General features: G+C 46.5%; 1 long non-coding RNA gene across 1 annotated transcript; it reads left to right on the top strand.

The window, feature by feature from the left end:
- The first annotated feature begins 401 nt into the window (after window positions 1-401).
- Window positions 402-22,411, top strand: LOC128565688 (uncharacterized). The gene is made up of 3 exons (XR_008374313.1): window positions 402-452; window positions 4,143-4,243; window positions 22,286-22,411. It is a non-coding gene; the product is annotated as an uncharacterized LOC128565688 (long non-coding RNA).
- Window positions 22,412-24,319: the final 1,908 nt, after the last annotated feature.

The raw sequence follows: 24,319 nt of genomic DNA, 5'->3' as shown, positions 1-24,319 counted from the left end.
TTACTTTTTCGGAGGCTGGGGTGTGGTGGTTGTCAGCTAAGATCTGGGGCCCCTGCCCGCCTTTGAATTCTTCCTCCACTGTTTAATAGCTGTGTGGCCTGGAGAAGGTGACCTACCCTCTCTGCACCTCAGCTTCCTCATTTGGAAACTGAACATAATTTTTATTACCGTCCTACCTTGATGGGAGAAGGGTTTCCCAAACTGATTTTGTGGGAGAGCTCAAGGTTCAAATCTCGGGTCTGCCTCTTATCAATTGGCTGAGGATTTTTCTTCCATTTGATTTGTTTCTTGTCTGGGTATCTCTGAGCAGGGCTGCAGGTTCCTCTTTTGGGTGCCCAGCAAAAGCGAGGCTGTGGCTGCTGCTGCCTCCCACGGGCTCCCAGGCCATCTGTGTGTGCTCAGCCCAGGTGAAGCCCACTCCTCCCTCTGCAGGAGCTGACCTGCGTGGCAGGGTAAGAGATGGTTAGTGGGTTTTTTTGGGGTATTTTTCATAAGTTTTACTTGCTTGTTTTTCAGTAATTCCTCTCAGAAGTGTATAAGAGATATTAGTTTTTAATTAAGGAGATTTCCTCACGCTAAGCAGGCTGGGAGGACAGTTGCCACACAGGCTTTTGTGTTCCTGAGGCCATTTGGCCTTGGCATCACTGCTGTCACCTTGCAGGGAGGACAATTCCAGGAGCAAGGTCAGCGTGCACGTCAGTCTGCTCTGCTCAGAGCGCTCTCGTCTGGAGGACACGTTGCTGGACGTGGGTGTCACTCACAGTCAGGGCCTGGAGAGGGAAGACCGGCCAATGGCCCAGCCCAATTCTCTGGTCCAGAGGCCTCACTGAGTAGAACATTACATACAAAATTAACATCTAAGTGTCCACCCTGCGTGTTTCTGTTATTGGGATGGGCGGGTTGTTCTCCCTAAGTGCCTGCTCAGCTCACAGAGCCACCCACTCTCTTTACCAAACTCTGATCTCCAAATCTGTTAAGAATTGTCTACAAGGTGTGTCCTGGGTGTTGCCGGGGAGCCAGACAGGGGATGAGTTTGGCTTCCAGAAACTCAGCGGCCCAAGTCAGGCTATTTATTCACCCATGACCCCAGCACCGGCCAGCTTTTTGTTGCTGTAGCATATGGGTGGGGGCTTGAGGTCTACACAGCATCAATGTGATCAGCAGGACACCCAGGGAAGCTGCAGGACGCTCTCAGGTCACCTGCAAGAGGTGCTAACCAGACCCTTTCACCTGTCATGACTCCAGATACCTTCAGGAACTTGGCAACTCCTATGCCCATCTGCCTCTGGCCTGCGCTCCATCCTGTGTCCATGGGCCTCTGACATATGGCCTTTCCTCAAAAATGCTCTCAGGTGACGGCAAGTTGGTAGCAATAGTTGCTTGTCCCCAACTCCCCTCTGCCTCACCCCACTTACAAACGAGGGCAGTCCTGCCAGTTGGACCTGTGACACACACCCCAGACCTGACTGTTTCCTGTCACCACCACGGCACCTTGGTCCTGGCCTCTGTCCTTTCCCCGTAGGAGCACTGCAAGAGCTGCCTGGCAAGGGCCTCCCTGCCTCCAGCAGCCTGTTCTCAGATCAATAGCCAGACAACCCTGTTAAAATGTGGGTCAGATGCTCTCATTTCACTGCCCAGAACTTTCCAAGGGCTGCTGTGTCACTCAGAATAAAAGCCCAAGGTTGTTTCAAATGCTTTGTCCAGCCCTCCTCCTATAGCCTTTCAGGCCTCCGCCACTGCTTTCTTCCACGTGGACACAGTGGAAGCTGTGCTAGCCTCCTAGCTGGTCATCTGGGGTCTTGGGGATGCTCCAGACTTGAGGCCTTTGCACAGGCCATTCTCTGTGCCTGGATCCCTCTTCCTCCAGATGTCTTGGGGCACCCTCCATCACACTTTTGAGACTTTGCTCAAATGCCACCTTCCCAGTGTGGCCTTCCTGACATGTTCCAAGATCCCCTACTTTATTCTTCTGTCTTGAACTTACCTTACTACAGAATAATATAAGCCCCGTGAGTGTACACTTTTGCTTGCTCTGGTCCTTGATGCACCCCCAGCCCCGAGCACACTGCCTGCCGCATGGCAGCTGCTAAATCTCCAGGCTCCCACTGTGAGCGGGGCATGGTGGAGACTGCTGTGTGCACTAACTTATCCTCACAATGACTCTGTGTTGTCAGTACTGCTATTATCACCCCCATAAGATGGAGATGAGAAACTCATCTTATAGATGGAGAAACTTGTCCAAGGTTACAGTTAGTGAACTGCAGAGCTGGACTCAAACTCCACCTAGCCCTTCACCACCACTCTGCAGTGCACGGGCTGATAGATCTCAGAAAGTGCTTAGGTAACTAGAAAAGGCTGTGTTGTCAAATAGGGTTGGGCCAAATGCGAGACTTTCCAAAGATACTTTTCAAACTCTGGGGTGTAGCCAGCTCTAGGGCCATGAAATCACCCCTGGAAGGGCAGTGCTTTGAATCATCTACCACCGTGTTGTAAGTTACCCCATATTTAATGGCTTACACCAACAGTAAACTTTCATCTTCACACAACTTCTGTGGTTCAGAAGTCCAGAAGCAGCTTGGGCACTGGCTGTAGCCTGGGACTGCTTGTGAGGTTGTAGGCAAGATGTCAGTCAGGGCTGCAGTCTCTCCTGAGGGTTTGATTTGGGCTGAATGACCCACTTCCAAGGTGGCTGCTCTAATGTTTGACAGATTGGTGCTGGCTGTGGTGCTGGCTCAGGTCCTTGCCGTGTGGCCCTCCCCACAGGGCTGCTTGAGTGACCTCACAACATGGCGGCTGACCTCCCCCAGCATGAGTGATCCAGGAGGTGAAGGCAGGCACGCAGTGTTCCCTGTGTCTCACTCTGCAGGAGGGTACAGCAGAGCCAAGACTCAAGTCATTTTCTCCAGGATGTGGGAGCGCATAGCCAGTGTCCTCGCTGCGTGGCTCCAGCACCCTCACATTTCAATGTGAAGCTGAGGGTTCTTCTCCTGGCAGACTCTTGTTGCCAGCCTTCTCTGTCTCTTTGATAGAATTCCAGCAATCCCAAGTCCCCATGCTCCTGGCCTCAGAGTGTCGTAGGGTAGCACATTGGGAAGAAAGAGGGGGTTTCTCCATTCAGGTGCCTGCTGATGAGTGTGGCTTGGTGTTCATGGGGTTGGCCTTGGGATCTGGGTCCCTGAGGTAGAGACACAAGGATGTGAAAGGTAACTCCACTTGGCCCCTATGTCCACCTTTCATTGGCAGAGACAGTGCCACTGTGCCTCTGCGGGAGCCCAGCTTCCAGAAGTCCCAATTACCTTCTGTCTGTGCAACCCCAGGTATCCAGGATGGGGAGTGGGTGGCATCTGCATCCTGAGCTGTCCCTGGGCCCAGCCACACCCAAATGGCACCATTGTTTCGACCAAAATGCTGGAGTGTCTGGGGAACATAGGTGATCCTCAGCTTGCTGTGTCCTTGCCTAGTCCTGGCCAGCTGCCCTGGGCCCTTCTTTGCCCTTCTTCCTTCCCCCAGGACACTCCCGCAGCCTCCCCCGCTCAGGGCTGAGCACCCCATATTTCAAGCTCTTTCTGCAGTACCCAGGCTTTCCCACCATTCGAGTAAAGGCCTTAGGGTACTCTCTTATCCTCTGTGTCCTAAGCAGGGCACATCCCTGGAGGGTCATACACTCCAAAACAACTGTAAAGGTAGGTATAGAAAAAGTAAAGGCACAAACACAAAAACTAAAAGGTCATGTGCTGGGGCCATTGCAGGCAAGACTGATGTCCCTGCATGGGGTGTGGGGGGCCCTGATGTCATAGATGTGTTACAGCACAGTGAGATTGTTGTGCAAAGTGACAGCCCTGAGCGGCCAAGGACAGGTGACTTTACACCCAGCATCCTTGCACAGGAAGGCGGAAAGAGTCCTAATCTCCTTCAGAGACGTCATTGTGTTTTAAAATGTGGAAGTCCCACACAATTTTGCTAGCTGAATAATTCGGTTGCACGGAAAATCTGCTCCCTTGTGAACAGGAGGAAGGGTGAGAGCCGGCGGCATGATGGGTGCTTTCCCTGAAGCTCGTTGTTTCAGGGGCTGTGGTTTGGCTTAGGTGTTTTCACTGTTTAAAGTCTTTGGGATTTTTTTTTTTTTTTTTTTTTAATAATAGGAAGTGAAAATGTCCCTGAATGAGACCAACAATTGCTGAACAAACACAAACCTTAAGAATCAAGCTGACATAGGCTGCGTCTCTCCCTGGGGAACACGGAGGTAAGTGGAGGGATGGTGGCTTCCTGGCATCTGTAAGTGTCTCCTGAGTGAAAGTTAATGGTTCTATGTTTTCTCTTAACATTATTTTTCACCTCTTCCTCTAGTTATTAAAAAAGACTTTTTTTCTAGGTGGAAATTGAATCAAATTAGTTCTCTCATTCAATTTTAAAAGCATCTGGAATTCAGTACTTTCTGTGTGTCCATATATGCAGGCTCCAAAGTCCCAGAGTTGAGGATTCCCGGGCTCAACACTTAGGACAGACCTGGGTTTCTGGAACGCATTTAAACACAGACTAGTAAGTCCACATGAAACCAAGGTTACTTTTATTAAGGAGAAGGCTCAACATCATACTGCTTATGGAAGTTGATAAATAGAAATTATGCTGAAATTTTCTTCCGGACATAGATTTGAAATTAACAAGTATTTGCATTTCTCACCAATGACATAAGCCAGGTACCACCTCCGCAAGTGAGGACACCCCCAGTCAAGGCATAAGTCCCAGACTGAGCAGAGTCCGGATCTAACTAACAGCAGGAGATTTTACCAAATCTTTACACCTTTTCCTCTCCCCTCCTACCAGCTGGAATTCCTTGTTGATATCCTCTCTAGAAGACAGATTTGGGCCTCAACATTATCAGGAGTGAAAGTGCAGATGAGAACTGTGATAAATTTCAGTCCAGCATAGAGGGGCCATCTGTGCCCCCTCCCCCCATATGCACACAAAATTAAGAAGCTGTTTGGGGTAGAAAATCCCAGTAACTAGTATGACTTACTATCTTAACTAAAAACACTAGAGCTCTCCAACTTTGAAAATATAAAGAATCTTTTCTAAGTGGAAATGATATCTGATACATAGTAGGTATGTAACAATTTTTCAAATGAATGAATGAAAAATCAAATCTGAGAAGCTTCTTTCCAGGCTAACAGTAAGTCATTGTGAAAGGTGCCTCAGCAGATGCACTCAACCAGGAGTGGGTAAACTCTTCCCGAAAAGGGTCACATGGTAAATATCTTAGGCTTTGTGGGCCATGAGTCTCTGTTGCAATTACCAAACTGTGCTATGTAGTGAGAAGGCAGCCAAAGATAATGTGTAACAAATGGGTGTGTTCCAATAAAACTTTATTTATCAAAACAGACGGTGGGCTGGATTGGGCAAGTGAGCCGTAGTTTGCCAACCCTTGCACTGGATGGACTCAGGGCTCCTACAGGACAGAGGCTGTAGGTTATATCCTCTTAGGATCCAGAACTGGATGTTTTAATTAAGTACATATGTATTAAAACTACCTCTCCCTTGTACTATGATGTTTTATGAATATTTTTATGTTGTAAAATTATTATGTATCATATAAGAGATAAGTTTAAAGGTTGAAAACACCAACTTTGCTTCAGAAGGAATAGTACGTGAAACAATTTTCTTCCTGAAACTTGAATTTAAGATAGATGAGTGAGAATTGTATTCTACTGAACAACCAGCAGAGGACGCTCAGTGCACACAAGAAGCAAAACCACTTTGCAGAAATAAAGTAAAATCCAGAGTCTCAGAGGCGGGCATCATTCCTGGGCTGCGATGGGCTGTGATGTGTGCAGCCTTGGAATACAGGTGCCTGTGGAAGGTTTAGTGTTTTGACCACGTGCATGTATTACTCGTGATAAATACTTTTTTTTTATTAAATCATAGCTGTGTACATTAATGCGATCATGGGGCACCATACACTGGTTTAAGGTGATAAATACTTAGTTTTAAATATGCTTGTGTGATATTGGGACTAGGCCAAGATGTGTGGCACCCCAGGAGGGCAAGCTGTTGTATTTTCAGCCCAAATTACTTAAATAATTGACCCACCTGCACATCCCTCCAGATAAAGGGTGCCATTGTCCTCTTAGGACAGTTTTTCTGCTGTCTGTTGCTATTCAAACACATCTCTTGGCTCAAATGAACACATCTCCCTGCAGTGGAATGGGGGCTATCACACAGCAGTGAAAAATGGACCACAGCTGTGTGCATCAACCTGGGTGACCTCCAGAGGATAAACAAAATGAGCAGGTCACCATAGAAACCTCAGAATCAGGCAAAAAACCAAACGGTATCTTTTGTAGGGATCTGTCCACCTATGGTAAAACTTTGAAAGAGAGCAAAAGCATTGTGAACTCAGACGTCAGGGTGCTGGACCTTTGGGAGGGAGGGAAATGCGTCTGACAAGGAGGGGTGCCCAGAGATGTGGATAATCTCGGCGGGTTGTTAAATTATTTATTAAAACAAGAAGTTGTCTCTAAATGTGTATGCATGTGTTGCATGTACCTTGTTGTACGTCATAATAGAATCATACAAAATTAAAAACATAACAACCCCTTCCCCGTATGTGACTGTTCAGGCACAGCACTCTGGCAAGGCGGAGAAGCCTAGACCTGGGGGCTCGGTTTCTGGCCGTCAGGGTTCACAGGGGGCTTTTCTGAAAGCCCGGAGGGAGAGTGAACTGCAGATGCTCATCCTAGCCCGGAAGGCTGCGCTGTGTGTGCAAATCAGAGGCTTGGTAGCCAACAGCTGTGAGGACAGAGGATCCATGGCCAAGGCAGAGGCCCCTCCCGGAACCACTGGATGCTTTCGGGTGCCCGTGTACTGCTGCACTGCCTGGGACTCTTGGTCTGGTGGGAGCCCGGCTGGAAAGTCGCCATGGGGGTGACTGCCTTTGTACCTACCTGGCCACTACCTGCGGCTCCCTGAGCAGGGCCCCCTTCCACCTCTGCACTCAACACACCCCCAGGGAGCCCTGCTCAGGGAAGCCTGGCCTTGAAGTCTCAGACACAGGACCTGCCCCAAATTCACCAGGACTGAGGGGTTTTGGGGACATGATTCCTTCAATGTTAAAACTGGGGAAAATAACAGGCAAAACCGAGATGAGTTGGTTATTTCACCCAGACTTCAACACTCAAATAGAAGGGCTTGGGTTCTTTAAGACTGATTTTAGGTTGAGCACTCCACTCCAAATGTTCTCTTGTGTGCCTTTTGTAAATGTTGACTTTATTTTGTCGGGGCCAGGAAAGAGGCCGGATGTCATCTGTCTGGTGCCTCCTGGCTGATCAGGGCTTGTGGAAGCTGCAAGGATTGCCCTGAGCGATCACTAGTCACCGGTCTTTCCAAGGGCAGGTTAAATGAGGAAAATAAGACGCAAAGGCAATTACTCCCCCAAAGGCTGAGAGGGAGAGAAAAGCAGATGCTTTTCAGGTCAGTGAATTAACAATCACACCAGGTTTCTGTAAGGGAAGATGATCTTTTCTTATTGTCTTGCCTTAAAGCTGTGAGCATGGGAAAGCCCTGAGGGCTTCTCAAACTGAGGTTGCTGGAGCCCATGCCTGGCTTTTCCAGTTCAGTAGATCTGGCATGAAGACCCAGGACTGCATTTTCAAGAAGTGAAGCTAATTGCTGGTTTGGGAACCATACTTTGAGAACTACTGGCACAATGTTAAGAGTATTAATTATAGATGAGGGTTTGCCAAACCTTTTCCGTAAGGAGTGACATAGCAAATATTTATTACAGGCTGCACATTCTCAACTCCTGAGCCAGGCCATGGTGGGGCAAGAGCAGCCATAGACAGTTCGTACATGAATGAGTGTGTGGCTGTGTCCCAATAAAACTTTATTTATGGCTCAGAGCCCGGATCTCAGTGGTTAGGGCGCTGGCCACATACACCTAGGCAGGCGAGTTCAAACCTGACCTGGGCCTGCTAAACAACAATGACAACTGCAACAAAAAATAGCCAGGCATTGTGGTGAGCGCCTGTAGTCCCAGCTACTTGGGAGGCTGAGGCAAGAGAATTGCTTAAGCCCAAGAGTTGGAGGTTGCTGTGAGCTGTGACGCTGTGGCACTCTACTGAGGGTGACATAGACTCTGTCTCAAAAAAAAAAAAAAAGAAACCCCACAAAACTTTATTTACAAGGTCAGTGGGCCAGATTTAGCTTTTAGTCTTAGTTTGCCAACCTCTGGTGTAGACCACGGCAGTGTGGCCTTCAGTAGGCTCCCAGCATCTCTGTATTGGTGAGCAGATGACTTTGAGCCAGCCAGAAGCAGGTCCTGGAGGTCTGGGAAGGACCATTTGTTTAGAGCACAGAGGCTGTGCAGTGGCGTATATCAGTCAGCTTCTGCTACATAACAACTCTCCCAAGGCTTTATGGCTTATAACAATAGCCATTTTAGTATAATTCTTGGTGTGCTGGTCAGCTGAGGGTTTCTTCTGGTCTGAGCTGGTTTGGCTGATCTCTCTGGGCTTCCTCGTGCATCTAGGGCCACCTGGCAGGTCCCCTGGAGGTGCGTGATCCCTCACATGTCTAGCAGGTGGCCGGCTATTGGCCGGGCACCTCAGTCTTCTTCCCTGTGGCCTCTTCTCCGAGAGGCCAGCTCAGGCTCATAGCGTGGTGGTCTTAGGGTGTCCTCTTCGTGAGCAAGAGCTGCAGCTCCTCTTAGGATTACACTCGGAGCTCACATAGAGTCACTTTCATCACATTTTATTGGTCAAAGGGCTCACAAGGCCAGCTGTGACCCAGATTTAGGAGTGGGAAAACAGGCTCCACTTTGTAATAGGAAAAGCTGCAAGGAGTTTCTGGCTGTTTGCAATTTACCACTCAGACGGGAAGGTGGGGTGGGGAATCAGGCTGCTTGGCACTGAGTTTTAGCTCCAGGTCTCACCACCTGGACTTCTACTCCATTCCCCCTGTGCCTGCTTCTTCGCTGAAAAAAGTGAGGCTGACAACTCCTTACCTCAAAGAGTTGCTGGGAGGCCTTACTGGGTCAGAACAGCGTCTGGCAAAAGCAAGGCCTCTCCACGTGGCTCCTGGTATTAATGTCCCAGTGAAGCCCCATCGATGTGACAGCACTGAGGTGTGAAGAACTGAGGACACTCAAGACAGCCAGGTGTCCTTCCACACACCTGTCCTCACCTTCCACACAGCTCTGCCCACCCGGCTCCTGGCTCTTGCCCATCTGCTTCCCTATCTGGACAATGTGGCCTCCTTTTCACAGTCTTTGTCACGTTGATTGAAAGGGATCTCGTATATATTTTTACAATTGTCTTTGTCCTGTGATCTGGAACTTCCTGAAGAGCAGAACCAGGGTCTTGCTCAGAGCCTGCTGTGGTACTTTGGGAACACCCAGTTCCAGCCCCTTTAAAACAGTTGGGCCAGCGTGTTTCTCCCTGTTCTCCATCAGAAACATCGGCAGCCAGCGCAACTTCTTCACAAAGGAAGGACTCTTCCTAGGAAGTATAAGGGGTACTCAGTGCATGTCCTGTTTCTTTACAGCCTTGCATGGTCTCTCTTCTGGACTCTGCCACATATATCTTGGTATAATTTGCTGAAGAAACACACACAGGAGCCCCATGATATCAGTCCTGCCTGTTTCTCAGAAGAACAAGTCCTTCTCTGCAGCATGTGACTCAAGCAGGCACAGGACCCATCAGACACCCCAGAGTCACAGGGGGGAGGAGCGTCTCCTCTCACAGCCTTGGGTGGTGAAGTCAGTGGGGGACCCAGACACGTTGGTCTTTCTGACTTCTGTCTTCTCGAGATGGACTTGTTTGGAAGAAATAATTTTGAATAAAAATGGAGCGAAACAATGATAGTGTCACATCCATTGTGACGGTTGCCCTGGTAAGGAAATTATTCAGCGACTCTGATAATCTGGTTCTGTTTCAATCCTTGGAACTGTCCTCCCTCTGGCTTTGACAGGTTGGTGTCATGAAGGCCCCTCCCTCTACACCAGCGGTTCCCAGAACTATGCTGCACACTCCCTACCCCGGCGGTGTTTGGCAGTGTTCAGAGACATTTTTAGTTGTCACCACTGGGAATGTGGCACTGGCATCTAGAAGGTAGAAGCCAGGTGGCTGCAAAGTACCCTGCAGTGCCAGGGGTAGTCCCCACGGCCAGGAATTGGCCACCCCGGAACGTCACCTGTGCCCAGGGGGAGAAACGGTGCTGCCTGAGTCCACCCACACAGTGATGGGCCCACCTGACGGGTTTAGGCAAGGTGTTTCAGGCTCGCTCCCTCCATCTGCATGTTATCCTGTGATGTTTGTATAAGACAGTTGGAGCTCTGTGCCCCCAGCAGGGCCAGCGATGTCCCAGGGTGGGTGCAGGAGTGTGGCACTGTTCTGCCAGTGACGCGTGACTATAGACCCCAGTGTGAGTGGTGCCAAAAGACAAGCACCATTGACTCCAATGGCAGGACTCACACTGGGAAGGGGCCACAAGTAGAGAATTTCGAGGGTCGGGATGTCCAAATGTAGGGGCAGAGGGCAGGGGGCACAGATGCAAAGGTGGCCTCAAGGAGGAGGGGGTGGTACCTTTTGAGCTATGTTGTGCTGGTTCTGTTTGGACGCTGCAGGTGGACTCCTAAGGCCTTGGCCTGGGGCCACTCAATGCGCTGGGCCTGACTTTCCCTTATCAGGTTCAGTTAGGGAACTCCCCAGCACCCACTTCTGAGGTGCCTTTACGGCAAAACCTGCTGTTGGCGGGGTGCTCACAACTGAATCTTGGACCTGGTACAGCAATGCTCCTGTTGTTATGGACTCACTACGCAGGGTCATTGCCCACTGCTTAGGAGGAAACCAGGGGCTACCATGGAGAAAGAGTTTAGTATCACAGGCACCATGCAAGGAGATGGGAGGAATTGTCAAAAGAGTTTTTTGTTTTTTTGGGTCTTTTTGACACAGACTCTCACTCTGTCCTGGGTCGAGTCCTGTGGCGTTATAGCTCACAGCAACCTCAAACTCCTGGGTTCCAATGATCCTCTTGACTCAGCCTCCCGAGTAGCTGGGACCACAGGTGCCCGCACAATATCTGGCTAGTTTTTCTATTTTTAGTAGAGACAGCATCTCTCTCTTGCTCAAACTCAGGAGCTCAGGCAGTGCACCCACCTCAGCCTCTCAGAGTGTTAGGATTACAGGCTTAAGCCACTGCGCCTAGACTGGGAGAAAGTTTTTAAAGATAGTTTGGCAGGCAAGGGCTAGGCAATTCGGTCTGCTGACTGGCTGGGGTCAAACTCAGAGGGTCAGGAAGCAGAAATTATTCTCTTGTGCCGAGTCAGTTCCTGGCTCAAGTCAGGGGGAAGCCTAGTTGAGTTAGTTCCATGGCCTGGTGGGTCAGCTGATCCACCAGAATGCAGGGCTGGAAGGGATCACAAATAAAGCCTTAGGTTTCACAAGGGTGATATTATCTATGGGAGCAATGAAGAAAGCTGAGACTAATAAGCAATTATAGGAAAGCAAGCAGAGGAGCATGGCTGGTTATATGTATTTTAACTAGGCCTGCATGTTTGCAGAGTTGAGGGCCTGCCACAGTTCCTGCCTTGTGGCCCTTTATTAATTTTATAAAGGGCAGTTTCATTGAGAGACAACACATAAGTTAAATGATCCAGGGCTGCCTTGTTGATCAGACTCACACATTGTCACATGCAGGGTCCTCATCCCATGTAGCGTATTGAAGACACGGAGTCCCATCAGGTCAGGGCAGGGTGTGGTGTGCTGTGGTGTCTACAGCTTACCCAGGGTCAACAACTCTGCTCTTGACTCAATAATCAGCGTTGAGCCCTCAGTAGAGATCTCTGTATATTAACACCAGGGTGAAGGGAGGACGGTTCAGCTTAGCAGGTCAAGAAGAGAACAGAATGGGGAAGGAGGTGACAACTGAGGGCCACGTTCCATTCACTCGCCAACCTCATAAACGACCCACTGTAGGCTTGGCCACACGGTCCCACTTTGTCATGATTAAGGAACTGGTGATAGATCTTAAGAACCCAGGATCTCAGATGCCTGCAGGGGCCATGCAAGCAACATAGATGAGCAAAATAGCGGGCAGCTGATTGGGGAACCCACAGTTTAGCTACTAGCCCTGACACAGCCCCAGCCATGGCTGCCACGGGACAACAAAGTCCTTTGCTGAGGCTCCTAAGTGTGAACCCGGGATTGGTTGTTTCCTTCCTTCCTTCCTGATAAAACACTAGTAAAAACTTTATTTAGTTTTAGAAAGAAAGAGAAAGAGAAAAGGAGGGAGTGGCCACAGGTTGATTGATTTCTAATGACAAATCTTCTATTTGAATGCTGAGCACAAAAATCAGATTTGTCCAAGCCAAATGAAATAAGGCTACAGGCCAGATTCACTCCAAAGGCAGCCAAGTTTTCATCTCTGCTCCTGGGAAATTATTCTGGTCTGGTGAGATTCTTCTTTGGGCCCCAGGCAATTGTGTCCTACCTCACTTTGCTCTGCGTTGATTGGATATGACCCAGGATATTCATTTCTTGATGCAGAACCCTGATGTTATGAGCAATGTAATTGTTCAAAGAATTGACTTTCTGGATCAAATCCACACCAATTGGTGTCCGTGCCCTCACCCCTCAGGTCTGCCGGCTTCACCTGTCAATGCAAAGCCTGCCTGAGCCGAGTTGCCCTGTCACTTGTGCATCAGGCTCATCTACTTCAGTGGCTGCAGTCTCCTTGTGGGCCCCAAGTCAGGGCATGCCACATCTCCTTTGGCAGCAAGAGTCACTTCCTCTCTGTCACCTAGTCCAGGCTGAGAGTGAGTCCTGAACAGCTCCAACCATTTCCTGTGTCACGGCATTAAACTTCCCCCTGGGAAACTAGCTAGTGGGGATTATTGTTTAGAAATTTAACGTGCAGAGCCACTTCAGCAGTGATTCCAGCGACAAGCACTTCCCTGAGAAAGCTTCTGCTCATCCACAGGCACAAGAACTTAAAGAGCAAGAGGAAGTGAAAGGAAAATCAGGGCAAGGAAACAGATAAAAGAAATCACCCATGAGGAAGAATCAGCAGAAAACTCCAGGCAACATGAAGAACCAGTCCAGAACAACCCCGCCAAGGGACCATGAGGTAGCTACTGCAGAGGATTCCACCTATACAGAAATGTTAGGAATGACAGAAAGGGAATTTAGAATACGCATGTTGAAAACAATGAAAGAAATGATGGAAACAATGAAGGAAACTGCTAATAAAGTGGAAAATAACCAAAAGGAAATCCAAAAACAGAATCAAATCAGAGATGAACGATATGAAGAATATAAAAAGGATATAGCAGAGCTGAAGGAAATGAAACAGTCAATCAGGGAACTTAAAGATGCAATGGAAAGTATCAGCAACAGGTTAGACCATGCAGAAGAAAGAATTTCAGAGGTAGAAGACAAAGTTTTTGAGGTAACTCAGATAGTAAAAGAGGCAGAAAAGAAGAGAGAGAAAGCAGAACGTTCACTGTCAGAATTATGGGACTTTATGAAGCGTTCCAACATACAAGTTATAGGAATTCCAGAAGGGGAAGAAGAATGCCCCAGAGGAATGGAAGCCATACTAGAGAATATTATAAAAAAAAATTTCCCAAATATCACCAAAGATTCTGACACACTGCTTTCAGAGGGCTATCGGACCCCAGGTCGCCTCAACTCTAACCGAGCTTCTTCAAGACACATTGTGATGAACCTGTCCAAAGTCAAGACAAAAGAAAAGATTCTGCAAGCTGCCAGGACTAAGAGCCAGTTGACCTATAGGGGCAAATCCATCAGAGTGACCGCAGACTTCTCTAATGAAACTTTCCAAGCAAGAAGACAATGGTCAACTACCTTTAATCTACTTAAACAGAACAATTTCCAGCCCAGAATTCTGTACCCTGCTAAGCTAAGCTTCAAAATTGACGGAGAAATCAAATCATTTACGGATATACAAACATTGAGGAAATTCGCCACAACAAGACCAGCTCTACAGGAAATACTTCAAACTGTTCTGCACACTGACCACCACAATGGATCAGCAGCAAAGTAAGAACTCAGAAATTAAAGGACAGAACCTAACCTCCACACTGATGCAAAAGATAAAACTAAGCAATGGACTCTCACAAAATAAGACGAATAGAATACTACCACACTTATCAATTATCTCAATAAATGTTAATGGCTTGAATTCCCCACTGAAGAGACAGATTGGTTGACTGGATTAAAAAACACAAGCCATCCATTTGCTGTCTGCAAGAAACACACCTGGCTTCAAAAGACAAATTCAAGCTCCGAGTCAAGGGTTGGAAGACAATTTTTCAGGCAAATGGAATTCAGAAGAAAAGAGGAGTTGCAATCTTATTTTCAGATACGTGTGGATTTAAAACAACTAAAGTCAAAAAAGACAAAGATGGTCACTTTATATTGGTCAAGGGAAAAATACAACAAGAAGACATTTCAATTCTAAATATCTATGCACCCAATTTAAATGCTCCCAGATTCTTGAAACAGACCTTACTCAATCTGAGCAATATGATATCTGATAATACCATAATAACAGGGGACCTTAACACTCCTCTTACAGAGCTGGACAGATCCTCTAAACAGAAATTAAACAAGGATATAAGAGACTTAAATGAGACCCTAGAACAACTGTGCTTGATAGACGCATATAGAACACTCCATCCCAAAGATAAAGAATATACATTCTTCTCATCACCGTATGGAACATTCTCCAAAATTGATCATATCCTGGGACACAAAACAAATATCAACAGAATCAAAAGAATTGAAATTTTACCTTGTATCTTCTCAGACCATAAGGCACTAAAGGTGGAACTCAACTCTAACAAAAATGCTCGACCCCACCCAACGGCATGGAAATTAAACAATCTTCTGTTGAATAACAGATGGGTGCAGGAAGAAATAAAACAGGAAATCATTAACTTCCTTGAGCATAACAACAATGAAGACACAAGCTACCAAAACCTGTGGGATACTGCAAAAGCAGTTTTGAGAGGAAAATTCATCGCTTTAGATGCCTACATTCGAAAAACAGAAAGAGAGCACATCAACAATCTCACGAGAGATCTTATGGAATTGGAAAAAGAAGAATAATCTAAGCCTAAACTCAGTAGAAGAAAAGAAATATCCAAAATCAAATCAGAGATCAATGAAATTGAAAACAAAAGAATCATTCAGAAAATTAATGAAACAAGGAGTTGGTTTTTTGAAAAAATAAATAAAATAGATAAACCATTGGCCAGACTAACGAGGAATAGAAAAGTAAAATCTCTAGTAACCTCAATCAGAAATGATAAAGGGGAAATAACAACTGATCCCACAGAGATACAAGAGATCATCTCTGAATACTACCAGAAACTCTATGCCCAGAAATTTGACAAAATGAAAGAAATGGATCAATATTTGGAATCACACCCTCTCCCTAGACTCAGCCAGGAAGAAATAGAGCTCCTGAACAGACCAATTTCAAGCACTGAGATCAAAGAAACAATATAAAAGCTTCCAACCAAAAAATGCCCTGGTCCAGATGGCTTCACTCCAGAATTCTATCAAACCTTCGAGGAAGAGCTTATTCCTGTACTGCAGAAATTATTCCAAAAAATTGAGGAAGAAGGAATCTTCCCCAACACATTCTATGAAGCAAACATCACCCTGATACCAAAACCAGGAAAAGACCCAAACAAAAAGGAGAATTTCAGACCAATCTCACTCATGAACATAGACGCAAAAATTCTCAACAAAATCCTAGCCAATAGATTACAGCTTATCATCAAAAAAGTCATTCATCATGATCAAGTAGGCTTCATCCCAGGGATGCAAGGCTGGTTTAACATACGCAAGTCTATAAACGTTATCCACCATATTAACAGAGGCAAAAATAAAGATCACATGATCCTCTCAATAGATGCAGAAAAAGCATTTGATAAAATCCAGCATCCTTTTCTAATTAGAACACTGAAGAGTATAGGCATAGGTGGCACATTTCTAAAACTGATTGAAGCTATCTATGACAAACCCACAGCCAATATTTTACTGAATAGAGTAAAACTGAAAGCTTTTCCTCTTAGAACTGGAACCAGACAAGAATGTCCTCTGTCACCTTTACTATTCAACGTAGTGCTGGAAGTTCTAGCCAATACAATTAGGCAAGACAAGGAAATAAAGGGAATCCAAATGGGAGCAGAGGAGGTCAAACTCCCCCTCTTTGCTAACGACATGATCTTATACTTAGAGAACCCCAAAGACTCAACCACAAGACTCCTAGAAGTCATCAAAAAATACAGTAATGTTTCAGGATATAAAATCAATGTCCACAAGTCAGTAGCCTTTGTATACACAAATAACAGTCAAGATGAGAAGCTAATTAAGGACACAACTCCCTTCACCATAGTTTCAAAGAAAATGAAATACCTAGGAATATGCCTAACAAAGGAGGTGAAGGACCTCTATAAAGAAAACTATGAAATCCTCAGAAAGGAAATAGCAGAGGATATTAACAAATGGAAGAACATACCATGCTCATGGACGGGAAGAATCAACATTGTTAAAATGTCTATACTTCCCAAAGCAATCTACCTATTCAATGCCATTCCTATCAAAATACCAACATCATACTTTCAAGATTTGGAAAAAATGATTCTGCATTTTGTATGGAACCGGAAAAAACCCTGTATAGCTAAGGCAGTTCTCTGTAACAAAAAGAAAGCTGGGGGCATCAGCATACCAGATTTTAGTCTGTACTACAAAGCCATAGTGCTCAAGACAGCATGGTACTGGCACAAAAACAGAGACATAGACACTTGGAATCGAATTGAAAACCAAGAAATGAAAGTAACATTTTACAACCACCTAATCTTTGATAAACCAAACAAGAACATACCTTGGGGGAAAGACTCCCTATTCAATAAATGGTGTTGGGAGAACTGGATATCCACATGTAAAAGACTGAAACTGGACCCACACCTTTCCCCACTCACAAAAATTGATTCAAGATGGATAAAGGACTTAAACTTAAGGCATGAAACAATAAAAATCCTCCAAGAAAGCATAGGAGAAACACTGGAAGATATTGGCCTGGGGAAAGACTTCATGAAGAAGACTGCCATGGCAATTGCAACAACAACAAAAATAAACAAATGGGACTTCATTAAACTGAAAAGCTTCTGTACAGCTAAGGAGACAATAACCAAAGCAAAGAGACAACCTACACAATGGGAAAGGATATTTGCATATTTTCAATAAGACAAAAGCTTGATAACTAGGATCTATAGAGAACTCAAATTAATCCACATGAAAAAAGCCAACAATCCCTTATATCAATGGGCAAGAGACATGAATAGAACTTTCTCTAAAGACGACAGACGAATGGCTAACAAACACATGAAAAAATGTTCATCATCTCTATATATTAGAGAAATGCAAATCAAAACAACCCTGAGATATCATCTAACCCCAGTGAGAATGGCCCACATCACAAAATCTCAAAACTGCAGATGCTGGCGTGGATGTGGAGAGAAGGGAACACTTTTACACTGCTGGTGGGACTGCAAACTAGTACAACCTTTCTGGAAGGAAGTATGGAGAAACCTCAAAGCACTCAAGCTAGACCTCCCATTTGATCCTGCAATCCCATTACTGGGCATCTACCCAGAAGGAAAGGAATCCTTTTATCATAAGGACACTTGTACTAGACTGTTTATTGCAGCTCAATTTACAATCGCCAAAATGTGGAAACAGCCTAAATGCCCACCAACCCAGGAATGGATTAACAAGCTGTGGTATATGTATACCGTGGAATACTATTCAGCCATTAAAAAAAATGGAGACTTTACATCCTTTGTATTAACCTGGATGGACGTGGAAGACATTATTCTTAGTAAAGCATCACAAGAATGGAGAAGCATGAATCCTATGTACTCAATTTTGATACGAGGACAATTAATGACAATTATGGTTATGGGGGGGAAACAGAAAGAGGGACAGAGGGAGGTGGGTGGGGCCTTGGTGTGTGTCACACTTTATGGGGGCAAGACATGATTGCAAGAGGGACTTTACCTAACAATTGCAATCAGTGTAACCTGGCTTATTGTACCCTCAATGAATCCCCAACAATAAAAAAAAAAAAAAAAAAAGAAATTTAATGTGCAATAGCTTGTTGACATTTTTAAAACTTCTAATTCATAATTTATTAAATAATAAGAGTAATTGTTTATCAAACATGTACTATGCCTGGTTCTTACTTAATCCTGCCCTCTGTGAGATATGCATCATTACTCACGCTTACAGGCTTAGAGGACATAACTCTCACTTACCAATGTGGAGTTACCTGCCCAGGATTCTAACCCGGCTCTGCCTGACTGGAAGACTAGTCTTCTACAGACTTTCTGACTAGTCTGTACTATGTCTCAGCCTATTAATCAAATCTGCAGCTTTCTACAGTTTGACTCTGTACCTCCTATGAAGGTCATAGGTTACTTGGTCATCTGAACTCAGTAATAGTCATGCCACAGAGATGTAGATTAATCTCCAATCATCTCAGTGATTTCACTTCTTGAGAAATTTCATTATCTGAGACATAATTCGCCAGGCAGCGATCACAAGTCAGCTAGAGAAGAAGATTCAGTCCCTGCTCCAGGCCTGCCTGGCTCTGACCACATGGATAGGAAGGATGGTGATGTCATTGGCCTCTGCGGACTGTGCTGGTGAGAAAGGCCTGAGAGGAGAATGAGACCAGCTCAGAGGCATGGAGGCTAAGGGCGGACGTGTGAAGTGGGAGGCCACCATGGCCCACTCCCTGAACTTGGAGGTGAGTCCACCATTTTACTGGGACCTCGGGTGGGATGAGACAGATGTGGCATGATTAAAGCCTGGTGAGGCCTTGGTCTGGAATCTTTTAAACTGGTTGTTGTGATGTATCCAGAGGCTTCACACACCATGTGTAATAGAAGATGACAAGCACGCATGTTGGGGGAAATCGATGTGATTCTGGGGACTTTATAGGCGATGGGCATGACTGCTTTGGGCAAGATGACAAAGTCACCCTTAAGAATTGCCCTTCACAGAAACTGTGAACGTAAGAAGAAAAGATGGTGGTACATCACACGTTTGACAGGGTCTAGAATCCAGAATACCCAAAGAACTCTATATCTCAAAAATAAAAAGACAACCCAATTGAGGAGACATTTATCCCAAAAGGCTACACAAATGGAAGGTATTCAGATAAGCACATGGAAAGATGCTCAATGTATTTAGCCATCAGGGAAATACCAATTCAATCCACAAAGAGATATCACTCCACGCCCACTAGGATGTCTGCAAGAAAGCCGTTAGCAGCCAGAGAATTATCTACCATGTTAGGTAATTCTTGCACTCTGGAAGGCCAAGGTGGGTGGATCACTTAAGCTTAGGAGTTCAAGACCAGCCTGAGCAAGGGTGAGACCCCATCTCTAAAAAAATAGCTGGGTGTTGTGGTGGGTGCCCGTAGACCCAGCTAGCTACTTGGGAGGCTGAGGCAAAAGGATTGCCAGAGCCCAAGAGTTTGAGATTGCTGTAAGCTACGATGCCACGGCACTCTACCCAGGGTGACAAAGTGGGACTCTCTCTCAAAAAAAGAAAAGAAAAAGAAAAATGTCAGATAATAACAGGTGCTTGTGAGAAGGTAGAGAAATTGGAGGCCTCATCTGTTGCTGGTGGGAAGGTAAAATGATGCGGCTGGCTTGAAAGATAGTTTGACAGCTCCTCAGAAACATTAAACGTATGACCCAACAAAGAGTTCCTGTATGACCCAACAATTCCTCTCCTTGGTCTATACCTAAGAGAAATGAAATCACATGTCCACACAAAACCTGTACTCAATGTTCATAGTGGCACTATTTACATTAGCCAAAAAGTGGAAAGAGCTTAAACGTTCATAGATAATGGAACAGGGATCCCTCCATTCAGTGGAAAGTTATTCAACCATGAAAAGGAAGGACGCACCAATACCTGCCATGACTCGGGTGACCCTGGAAGGCGTGATGCTGAGCGGAAGAGGCCAGACACAAAAGGTCACTCACTGTGTGACCCTGTTTATCTGAGATGCTTGGAAGAGGCAAATCCATAGAGACAGGAAGGTGTTAGTGGTTGCCTTGGCTGGTTGGAGGGAGAGAGCATTGACTGCAGTTGGCTGTGGGATTTCTTTGGGGTGATGACATGTTCTGGGATGAGAGAGTGGCGATGGTTGCACAGCTTTGTGAATATATTAAAACCTGTGAATTATACGTTTTTAAAGGGTGAATTTTATGTGCATTTGTTTTGGACTGAATGTTCGCATCCTGCCCCTCCAAAGTTCTTATGTTGGAGCCCTACCTCCCCTAGGCGGTGGTGTTTGAAGATGGTGAGGTGGGAACAATGGGAACGATCGGCCTTGACATGGCCGGGGTAAATTGACTGACATTTCTTGACAGCAGTTTGGCAAAATGCTTAAGGAGCCTTTAAAAATTCTTTCTCTTCCAAATAGTCATTCTAAGGAGGGGCACGAAAAGGAGCTAATCCAAAATGCTGGAGAAAGAATGATGAAGGAGGGTTCTCACCACAGTGTTGCCTAACCCAAAAGATCAGCCCTGAGTGTTTCACAAAGTAGATCAATAAGCAATAGTATGAAATGCTTCCAGGCCTGTAATCTCAGCACTCAGAGGGCGAGGCAGGAGATAACTTGACGTCACGAGTTTGAGATGAGCCTGGGCCACATAGCAAGACCCCATCACTACCATCAATTTTATTTATTTATTTATTTATTTTTGAGACAGTCTCAAGCTGTCACCCTGGGTAGAGTGCCAAGGCGCCACAGCAACCTCTAACTCTTGGGCTTCAGTGACTCTCTTGCCTCAGCCTCCCTAGTAGCTGGGACTCCAGGCACCCGCCACAATGCCCGGCTATTCTGGGGGGGAGTTGTAGTTGTCATTGTTGTTTGGCAGGCCTGGGCTGGATTCAAACTCACTAGCTTTGGTGTAGGTGGCTGGTGCCCTAGCCGCGGAGCTACAGGTGCTTTTTAAAATTAGCCAAGCGTGGTAGCGTATGCCCATGACTCAGGAAGCTGAGGCTGGAGGAAAATTTGAGCCCAGGGTTTGAGCCTACAGTGAGCTAGGATCACTGCACTCCAGCTAGGGTGACAGAGCAAGACTTTGTCTCTTACAAACAACAACAAAAAAATGCTTCCACGTAATACTTAATAACATAAGAATATATGTAAGGTTCAACTGAAGTCTAATACAAAATTATATGTGCTGTATATATTATATGTGATGTATAATATGTATGTACAATAAACTCAGCAAGGCAACACCTCGGCCCCTCTTAGAATTGTGCTGAACACAGCTGTTCTCAGAGCTGCTATGTAAATAAGGACACCTCTGTTGTCTGTGACAGCTGGAAGGGTAAACACCCAGATAGTAACAAAGGTTATCTACGATTAGTAGGATTTGGAAAGAGTCTTGCTTTTCCTCACAGTTGTCTCTATTTTCTACCGTGAACATGTACTAAAGAACTGAAGTTGAACTAAAAGTTGCATTTAAAATGAAGAAAACACTTGTCACAGTAACGATTTAATTAAAACACAATATTCAAAGGAGAAAATGGACTCATTCATTATGAGGGTGATTGATTTTTTAAAAATCTATAAAGTGCATTAAAATAGCAATCTATAAAGTGGGGACACCAGAATATCATAGGGACAGTTTGGCGTGGGGCTGTAGGTAGTTATAATGTCCTTCTTTATATTTTCTTATGTTTTCCAAACTTGCAAAAATATGGGAAAAGTTCTCTAGAATTGAAGCAGAGGGAGAGCTTAGTTTCACTGGGGTGGGAGGACAGCTGGGCCTCCCAGGCAGGCTTGGCACTGGAAAGTGGGGGACTGGGTGTGCCCATAAGTGTTCAGACCTCCAGGGGCCTGGCTTTCCTGCCCAAAGCCTCTCCCTCAATGAATGGAAGGGGGCTGCCTCCGACTCAGATGCCCACCCATGATGCCAGACACAGAGCTCGGCAGAAACAGGTGGAGGCAAAAGCAAATGGCAGTCGGACAGCACCCCATGCCAGCAGCCTGTCCACGGGGTCCAGACTGTGGCTCCCCCTGCAGGGCCCCATTTGGAGTGTGGAGAAGCCACATTGCCCGGGGCCCACCAGCCCTGGGAGCCCTGAGCTGGGTGCCCAGCAAAATGCTTGCCCCTGGGATTGGTGGCTTGCCCATTTACATGAGTAACCATGTGTTCTCTCCACAGCTTGGTCTCGGTCACACACAGCAGGATGGACAAAGTGCCCATCGTCTGTGACTATGGCTCGGGCTTCAGCAAGGTGGGGTTTGCAGGAATGGAAGCCCCCCTGGCTGTGTTCCCAACTGTCCTCGGGAAATATTGGCATGACGTGAGTAATGTGTGTGTGGGGGTGTCTTTCCTGGGTGCTGCTTACCCCTGCTTCTGTCCCCTCAGGGCTGGCCACAGGGAGGGGAGGAGGCCGCTGTAGCTTGTATTCATGTCACGCAAGTGCCTGGCTTGGCAGCATCCAGATGGCCAGGCCTCCCCAGAGCGTCTGCTTCAGCAGGTGTGGATGGGGTATGGGTGGGCCAAGGATTCCGTATTCCGAGCCACGCCTGGGCATTCCGCTGACTTAGCCTGAGCAGTCACATGAGTCAGTGCAGTGGACCAGCCGTGAGCAATACGTCATCCTTCCCACCTGTGACCGTTCGCCCACCCCACTTTTCAGAGCGGTGTGGACACCGAGTAGAAGGCCACTTTCAGATCAGCAGGAATCCATTAGGCCTGTGTGACAGGAGGACGATAGGGAGGGATGGGGACTGGGGCACACGCTTGGCCTAAGAGGACAGACTGTGACGTGCAGGCCAGTGGACACAATGTGGCCAGATCTTCCAGTTTTTCAAGAGAATTTGGAAATTCAGATGGTTGTTTTATTGTGGCAAAATGCATGTAGCATAAAATTTACCCTTTTAACCATCATTAGGGGTTATGGTTCAGTGGCATTTAAGTATATTCGTATTGTTGTGTAACCATTGCCACCATCCATCTCGAGAATGTTCCATCGTCCCAAACTGAAGCTCTGTCCCCATTAGACACTAACTCCCCGTCCCTGCCCCCAGCACCACCCTCACATATAGGCATTTAATAGCCATAGTGGGATGGGTTAGCATGAGCCGACAGCCCTCCGGGTAGGGACTGTGGTGCCCCTTATCCCTGAACAGGAGCCACTAGCCCTGAGCGATAACTCCCCCTGCCCGCTGAGGGGGGCCTGCGCTCAAAGCCCACTCGGGATCGTGGAGCCCCTCCTGGGTGGTCTTTCTCATCTGCAACAGGGCGCAGCAGGGTGACTTGGGTGACCCCATGGTGATCACTCCTGGACTTTGCAGAACTTGGAGCAAATTACTGGCACATTTCTAATGACCCAGGTTAAGCTGCCATCCGTGCCTGAGGCTTGACACCCAGACCTGTGACAGAGGTGACACTGCCTGTCTCTCTCTCTTAGTGGACAAACTGCCCAAGGATATGTGGAAACCAGCCGATTCTTCCTTGCTGTCTAAGTGGCAGGGATGGTAGCTGGAACAGCCCTTGCTCACAGCAGATGCCTGCGCCCAGGCTGACCAGCTTGCCACCTGGGCATCGTAAAGCTCAGTGGTGAAGAGCTGTGGCAATTGACGCGGGTTCCAATATCAGTGCTGCCACTTAGAGGCACATGACTCTGGGCAAGCATGCCCTCGTGGCAAAGGTATCTCTTTTTGCTTAATGCGACTAACCAAAGTATATATGACATAGATTTGGTTGGAAGGTTAAATGAGATGGTGAATGTATGTTTAGAACGGTTTCCAGCCCAGGGGGAGTGTTTAGCAATGATGAAAATGACAGTGACAGATGTGTTAATTTCCTGTGGCTTCCAGAGCAAATGAAGACAAACCAGGTGTCCTGTAACAACAGACATGTACCCCTCACAGTTCTGGAGACTAGATGTTGGAAATCGAGGTGTTGGCAGGACCTACCTCTCTGCCTCCCAAGGTAGCTGGGTTTATCTTCCTAAAAAATAAGAGAAATTGAATTACATTCCAGACCCTTTCCCAGTCAACTCTCTAAAGCAAATGTGCAGGGCAGGGCCTCTCCCACACTTCGCCTTCCTTGACGGCCTCTCCACCGTCGCCCTCAGTCTCCTCATCTGCCAAGTGGGTGAGATGAGTGTCCTAGCACTGAGTCCTCAGGAGCACTCTTGCCTCGCAGGTAATTTGCTAAAAACTCTCAGTGGCCTTTTGTGAAATC

This window comes from Nycticebus coucang, chromosome 14, assembly GCF_027406575.1.
Source record: "Nycticebus coucang isolate mNycCou1 chromosome 14, mNycCou1.pri, whole genome shotgun sequence".
In the NCBI taxonomy this organism is placed as follows: domain Eukaryota; kingdom Metazoa; phylum Chordata; class Mammalia; order Primates; family Lorisidae; genus Nycticebus; species Nycticebus coucang.
The sequence above is the reverse complement of the archived record's forward strand: the minus strand, read 5'-3'. Positions and strand labels throughout refer to the sequence as shown.